The sequence below is a fragment of the Thamnophis elegans genome, chromosome 2 (assembly GCF_009769535.1).
Source record: "Thamnophis elegans isolate rThaEle1 chromosome 2, rThaEle1.pri, whole genome shotgun sequence".
NCBI lineage: Eukaryota > Metazoa > Chordata > Lepidosauria > Squamata > Colubridae > Thamnophis > Thamnophis elegans.
In genome coordinates, this window is record NC_045542.1 from 152,638,709 (window position 1) to 152,646,159 (window position 7,451).

At 42.0% G+C, this 7,451-nt stretch overlaps 1 pseudogene; it reads right to left on the reverse strand.

Moving 5' to 3' along the window:
* Positions 1-280: 280 nt before the first annotated feature.
* On the reverse strand, positions 281-380 carry LOC116505109 (annotated as a pseudogene).
* Positions 381-7,451: the final 7,071 nt, after the last annotated feature.

Sequence of the window (7,451 nt, forward strand, 5' to 3'; positions counted from 1 at the left end):
TCGTGACCTTCTACATTCAATAGTCTAGAGTTTTTTAATGATATCCACTCCTTAATCCACATCAAGTTTGTTGCTTGATAGTATAGCTCCCAATCAGGTAGCCCAAATCCTCCTCTAGATCTAGCATCTTGTAGTAATTTAAGTTTTATTCTAGCTTTTTTCCCTTGCCAAATAAATTTCAGAACCATTTTATTTAGATCTTGAAAAAAGTCCTTACCCAATCAGATTGGGATTGTCTGAAACAGGTATAGAATTCTAGGTAGAATGTTCATTTTAATTGAAAAATATGGAACACTTCACGAATTTGCGTGTCATCCTTGCGCAGGGGCCATGCTAATCTTCTCTGTATCGTTCCAATTTTAGTATATGTGCTGATATACTTATGCTTTAATTGAAGAAAATGAATGATGATATAATTATGCTGTGAAATAATCTAACAATGATACAATGAAGAATTAATATAAGGTCTGGTGATATAATGTATAATGTTAAGAACTTATTATAATGATATTTCGCTGCTGATAAGCAATTTTAATAAGGGAACAAATGAAAACTGGTATATATAGGCAGCGACGTCTTGTTGAAAAATGAAGGCATAAGATCTCTGTTTGAAGGTATGAAATGCAAGGACAATAATGAATATAAGTATACTTTCTGGGGAAAAATAATGCTAATGTTAACTGAATATATATTGTAGAATGAAAATGAGGCTTTTAGTTATACTAGATGAAACATTTGAGATGGTAAATATTATTTGAAGATGTAGATGTTAAAACACTTGTAACCAAACGACATGCTGCATGTGATGATGGCTTTTTTTTCTTTTTCTTTTTGTGTGTTTTTTCCTTTTTTTTTTTTTTTAATCCTAGGCTATTGTGGTGTCTATCAAATATATAACAGAGAGATACGGTGTGTGTGTATGGGGGGAAACGTAGTAGGGATGGATTGCTACAGGCAGGGGAATAAGAAACGATACTAAATTATAATTTATTAAATGAAACAATGAATGTATAAGAATGATAAAGGTTAAAACACCTGTAATCAAATGACATACTGCATGGGGTGATGGGCTTTGTTTTCCTCCCCCCCCCTCTTTTTTCTCTGTCTTTCTTTTTCTATTGTTATGTGATTATGTTGTCTATGTAACAAAAATAAAATTTTCTATAAAAAAAAAACAGACTGCATTCCTGTTTGATTTGGTGGCAGCAGCGCCTCAGATAGAAAGTCCATACACAGAGTGGTGAGGACAGCCGAGAAGATTATAGAAAACCCGCTTCCCGTTATTCAGGATACTGTGTGATTAGAGCTCGAAGCATGGTTAGAAACCCCACACACCCACTTTATGGTCTGTTTCTATTGCTCCCATCTGGGAGAAGGTTTCAAAATATTTCTAGCAGGACTGCATGATTCTGTAACGGCTTTGCTCCCTACGCCATCCACCTGGTATCACAAGATTCACTTTTTATGTGTACAATTATACATCTGGACTAGACTGTGTATCAACCCTGAAGCTGACCTGACCGGGGCCATTTTGAGGCTTTAGTGTTGCCACACTGCCTTGGAGTTCTGCTCATTAAGGGTGTATTATCCCGACATTGTGTTGTTTCTCTGTGCCATATAATATATGTGGGTATCTCTATATTTATATTTATTTGTCATGTTTATGTAGTGCATATTGGAGGTGGTGACACTTTGAGAATTGTATGCAACAAAATTTCATTTAATGTATGCCAATCAATGTACATTTAAAGTGACAATAAAGTTATTCTAAGTCTAGGATTCTTGCTGATGGACAAATAGAGGCACAGAACCACAGCATTTATATAGGTAGGTAGGTAGGTAGGTAGGTAGGTAGGTAGGTAGGTAGGTAGGTAGGTAGGTAGATGATAGATAGATAGATAGATAGATAGATAGATAGATAGATAGATAGATAGATAGATAACTTATTTCCAGCATTCAGTTGGCTTGGAAAAGATAAAAAGGCAGGTTATTCAGGCTAGAAGCTTTTGCTTCTATCTATATGTTATGTATGGTAAAAAGAGGGCTGTGAAAATACCAGACCCCACACATCCTAGACATTAAATTTTTCAACTTCTTCCCTCAAGACAACACTTCAGGGCATTGCTTGCCAAAAAAACTAGACCCAAGGACATCCCATAACACTGTCCTATTCCCATGAGATGTCAAACTACCTAGTAGGACTGTATTACTATTATCCTTCTCATTTTTTCCTATTGCCTATTTCCTTCTTATGACTACAACTTTGTTATTTGTATCCCACGATTTATGTCCTATTATGATTTATGTTGATTGCTCATTTTGTATCCTATGGCTATGACTGAATGTTGTGGCTTATGATTTATTATGGTTGTATTGTATGATTATGATCATGATTCATTGCTTGTTGCTTGTATGTACAGTACACCAAGAGCTTATGCACCGAAGACAAATTTCTTGTGCATTCAATCACACTTGGCCAATAAGAATTCTTTTCCATCCCATTCCATTCCAGGAATAGGAATAGGAATGGAACGGAGCTGGAAGGGACCTTGGAGGTCTTTTAGTCCAGCCCGCTGCTCAAGCAGGAGAACCTGCTTATATCTGTAAGAGAGACAATCGTTGGACATAACTTAGTGACTAAAAAACAACTAGCTTTGGTCATGTGGTATCTCGCTTAAGGACTGTGATTCACTTAACAACTTCAACAGGGACTGCTGGAACTGCCATTGCTGGACAGTGCAATCGTGATGCTTCGCAATGACCGCTTGCCTTAGTGACAGAGTTGCTGTTTCCAATTAGGGATGTTACGGAGTAGGAGCAAGGAGTAGTTGTAACATCTTGAGCAGCTACGGAATCAGAATTCAGTCTGTCTTTCCTTTTCCGCCCTGCTGACCAGAGCTGCAAGAGTTGTGATTCAACACATTACAATCCCAAATAAGCACACATTTATCTGGAAACTGGATTCATGCACATTCCCAAACTGTGATTTGCTTTGGTTTTGGCTTATTCACGGGCGTGAATGCAAGCAACTGTTTTTCCTTCAAAGTGAAGATTTACCATGACGTACATATGATGAACCAATCCTCCCCACTCAGCCTCCCGCCAGCTTTTTGTAGATCACGGCATGACCCACGGCATGAGCTCCATTGAAACACAGTTTACGGAGTAAAGCACAATTATCTGGGTTCACATCACACACTTAGTCAAAACCTAGTTGCATCCTTGCTTGGCAAAAATATGAGCATGGCTGGTGAAAAAGAAGCTGCTGGAAAAAAAACGATCTGGAAGCTCTTTGGCTTCTAGCAAACTGTTTTTATTTTTAAGTTTATTTTTTGTAGGTATTTTAATATAATTTTATATATTAAGCCTGGTGTCATTTCTCTGCGTAATCTCGATGGATGGTTTGATTTTCGTTCTTTCTTTTTTCAATCAAATGTTTATTTTGTATATTCTTTATACATATCAATGCGTGAATGGTGTGCTATCTGGGTATTATGCATTCTAGTACATATAAACATAATCTTATTGCTCCTAAATCTTACATTTCATTTCCATTATTCATATTATTTATACATTCTTTTATTATCACTCTCCATTACTAAACCTTCTTTCTATCTTTTGTATATCTTAGCGTATTGATATATAATTGATATTCCCCCCTCTATTTTATCCCTATTTCATTCTTCCATTCAATATCTCTGTATACAATTTAGTACCAATCACAACCATTTATACATTTAGAATACTTCTATTCATGTTCTTTCAAGTTCTTCGATCCATATTATTCTACACGTTTAAATTAATATCTATCTATCTATCTATCTATCTATCTATCTATCTATCTATCTGTCTGTCTGTCTGTCTGTCTATCATCTATCTATTATCTATCTATCATCTATCTGTATCTATCTATGCTATGCTATGTTATGCTATGCTTGCAATCTATCCATCCATCCATCCATCTATCCATCCATCCATCCATCCATCCATCCATCCATCTATCTATCATCTATCTATCTATCATCTATCTATCTATCTATCTATCTATCTATATCTACATCAATACATCCATTATTCTATTTATCTGAATATCTATATATCTGTCTGTCTGTCTGTCTGTCTGTCTGTCTGCCTGCCTGCCTGCCTAACTATCTAACTACCTACCTATCTATCCAGTATATATATAGTTTGATTTTCATTTTCAATCCGGTGTAAGCATTCTCTGAATTTTTGGCTTAGGAGCCGACATAAAGTGGAAACAAAGAAATCAGCCACATAATGTTTGCAGACTGATCCCTTGTTAAAAGCCCAGAGAGAGATTTCTTCAGTAATAATAATAATAATAATAAAGCTATCAAAAAAAAAAACCAAAACACCCTTGCTTCAATTGCCACTTCTTTATCTGTGGCTGTCCAGGAAAGTGTCAGTGCTTTAGAACAAAGGCTTGGATCTCAGCTGTGTTTCCAATAGCAACCCTCCAAAGAGACAAAGTGTAGCTTCCTTTTTTCCGATCAATATTAAAAGCTGTCCTTGAAGGCCAAAGACAAAAGGCAAAACATCTCCCATCCTCGCTCAGCAGCAGGCCACTCTGGCGTGCCTCCTCATGGTCTTGCAAAGAGCAGATAAGTGGCTTCTAGTTCTCATTAATCTCTCTGTACAGACAGCAAAAGACCCGGCTGCATCTCATATCTCAAGCTTTTAAGAGTTGGTCAGACTCTCCGGAAATCAAACAATAAGGTTGAGTAACCCCACCAAGCTCTTGAAACGGGAGACAGGTTTTTTTCCGGCTTAGGTTCATCTAACAGGCCGAGCCAGGTTAGGTTAATGGTAGATTAGGCAATTTAATCTCACACAAAAGGCGACACTATAAACCAGGGGTGTCAAACCAGTGGTGAAATTCATGTTTTAAACTACCGGGTCTGTGAGCGAGGCTTAGTGGGCGTGGCAGAGAAAGGATACTGCAAAATCTCCATTCTGAGGCCAGCCAGAGGTGGTATTTGCCGGTTTCTCCAAACTACTCAAAATTTCCACTAACGGTTTTCAGGAACCTGCTGAATTTCACCCCTATGTCAAACTCAATTTTGTTGAGGGCTGCATCAGGGCTGTGGTTGACCTTGAGGGGACAGTCAGGTATGACTGGGTGGGTGTGGCCAACTGGGTGGGCGTGGCCAGTTTGACACCACTCCCCAAACTGATGGCATGTTTCCTCTTTGCATTGGGTAGAAGGCCGAAGCGACATTGGCCCGCCCCATTATATTTTTCAGGACGGCCCACGGGCCGGATCCAACCACATTGCAGGCTGGATTTGGCCCGTGGGCCTTGATTGTAGATTGTAGATTGTAGAAGTTTATTTGTATGCCGCCCTTTTCCCTGGGGGGACTTAGGGTGGCTCACAACCCAAAGGGGAGGGGGGAGACAAACTTTTAACATATAAGACAATACATAATTAAAAACACAACATTCATACCATTCGGGCGGGTTACAGTCTTAGCCCCAGGCCTGACGGGATAGCCAGATTCTGAGGGCTGTGCGGAAGGTCTGGAGGGTGGTGAGGGTACGAATCTCCACGGGGAGATCGTTCCATAGGGTCGGAGCTACCACCGAGAAGGCTCTCCCTCCGTGTAGTTGCCAGTCAGCATTGACCGGCAGATGGAACTCGGAGGAGGCCTAATCGATGAGATCTAATAGGTCGCGTGGAGGTAATTGGGCAGTAGGGCGGTCTCTCAAGTACCCAGATCCACTACCATGTAGGGCTTTATGGGTGACAAGTAGCACCTTGAAGCGTACCTGGAGATCGACAGGTAGCCAGTGCAGCTCGCGGAGGATAGGTGTTATGTGGGTGAAGCGAGGTGCACCCACAATCGCTCGCGCGGCCGCATTCTGGACTAGCTGAAGTCGCCAAATACTCTTCAAGGGCAGCCCCATGTAGAGCACATTGCAGTACTCCAGCCTAGAGGTCACAAGGACACGAGTGACTGTTGTGAGAGCCTCCCGGTTCAGGTAGGGGCGCAACTGGTGCACCAGGCGAACCTGGGCAAATGCCCCCCTGGTCACAGCTGACAATGGTGTTCGAAAGTCAGCTGTGATCCAGGAGGACTCCCAAGTTGCGGACCCTGTCTGAGGGGTATAGTGTTTGACCCCCCAGCCTGAGAGGTGGAATACGTGCCGAATTGGTGGGAGGGAAACACAACAGCCACTCGGTCTTATCTGGGTTGAGCACGAGTTTGTTAGCCCTCATCCAGTCCCTAACAGCTTCAAGTCCCTGGTTCATCACATCCACCGCTTCATTGAGTTGGCACGGGGCGGACAGATACAGCTGCGTATCGTCCGCGTACTGGTGGTATTTTATCCCACGCCGCCGAATGATCTCGCCCAGCGGTTTCATGTAGATGTTGAAAAGTAGGGGGGACAAGACCGAACCCTGCGGCACCCCATATGTTAGGGGCCTAGGGGTCGATCTCTGCCCTCCAACTAACACCAACTGCGACCTGTCCGAGAGGTAAGAGGAGAACCACTGCAAAACAGTGCCTCCCACCCCCACCTCCCGCAGTCGTCGCAGAAGGATACCATGGTTGATGGTATCGAAAGCTGCTGAGAGGTCAAGGAGAACCAAGATGGAGGCAAAGCCTCCGTCCCTGGCTCTCCACAGGTCATCAGTCAATGCGACCAAAGCGGTTTCTGTGCTGTAGCCAGGCCTGAAGCCGGACTGGAATGGGTCAGATAGCTAGCTTCCTCCAAGGACCGCTGGAGCTGAAAGGCCACCACCTTCTCAACAACCTTCCCCACAAAGGGGAGGTTGGAGACTGGATGGTAATTGTTAAGAACGGCTGGATCCAAGGATGGTTTCTTCAGGAGGGGTCTCACCACTGCCTCTTTAAGTGCGGGGGGTGTTTGACATCCCTTTTGTAAACGAACCATAGAGGTTGGGCTTCTACAGAGCATTTGGTTTAAAATGCGTTGGAATACGTGAAGACTGGGGGAAAAAAAATCAGACTCCTTGAGGATCTAAATCCACAGGAAATCATAGGCCGATCTGGGAGCAATGCACTCATTTGCACAGACTGTAGGTGGTCCTCGACTTACAACCGCAATTGAGCCCCCAAATTTCTGTTCCTAAGGGAGACGTTGGTTAAATGCGTTTTGCCCCATTTTACTAGTTTTCTTGCCACAGTTGTTTAAGGGAATCACTGCAATTGATAAGTTAGTAACAGGCTTGTTAAGTGAATCTGGATTCCCCACAGATTTTGCTTGTTTCTTCCTAGCATTGTGTAGACTGGGTTATTGCAGCATCCCCATGGTCATGTGATCAAAATTCAGATGCTTGGTGTCTGTCTCATATTTATGAAGGCTGCAATGCAGTGTCCCCGGGGTCATGTGATTCCCCCTTTTCTGACAAGAAAAGCCAGATCCACTTCATAACCGTCTTACTAACTTAGTGATTCACTTAACAA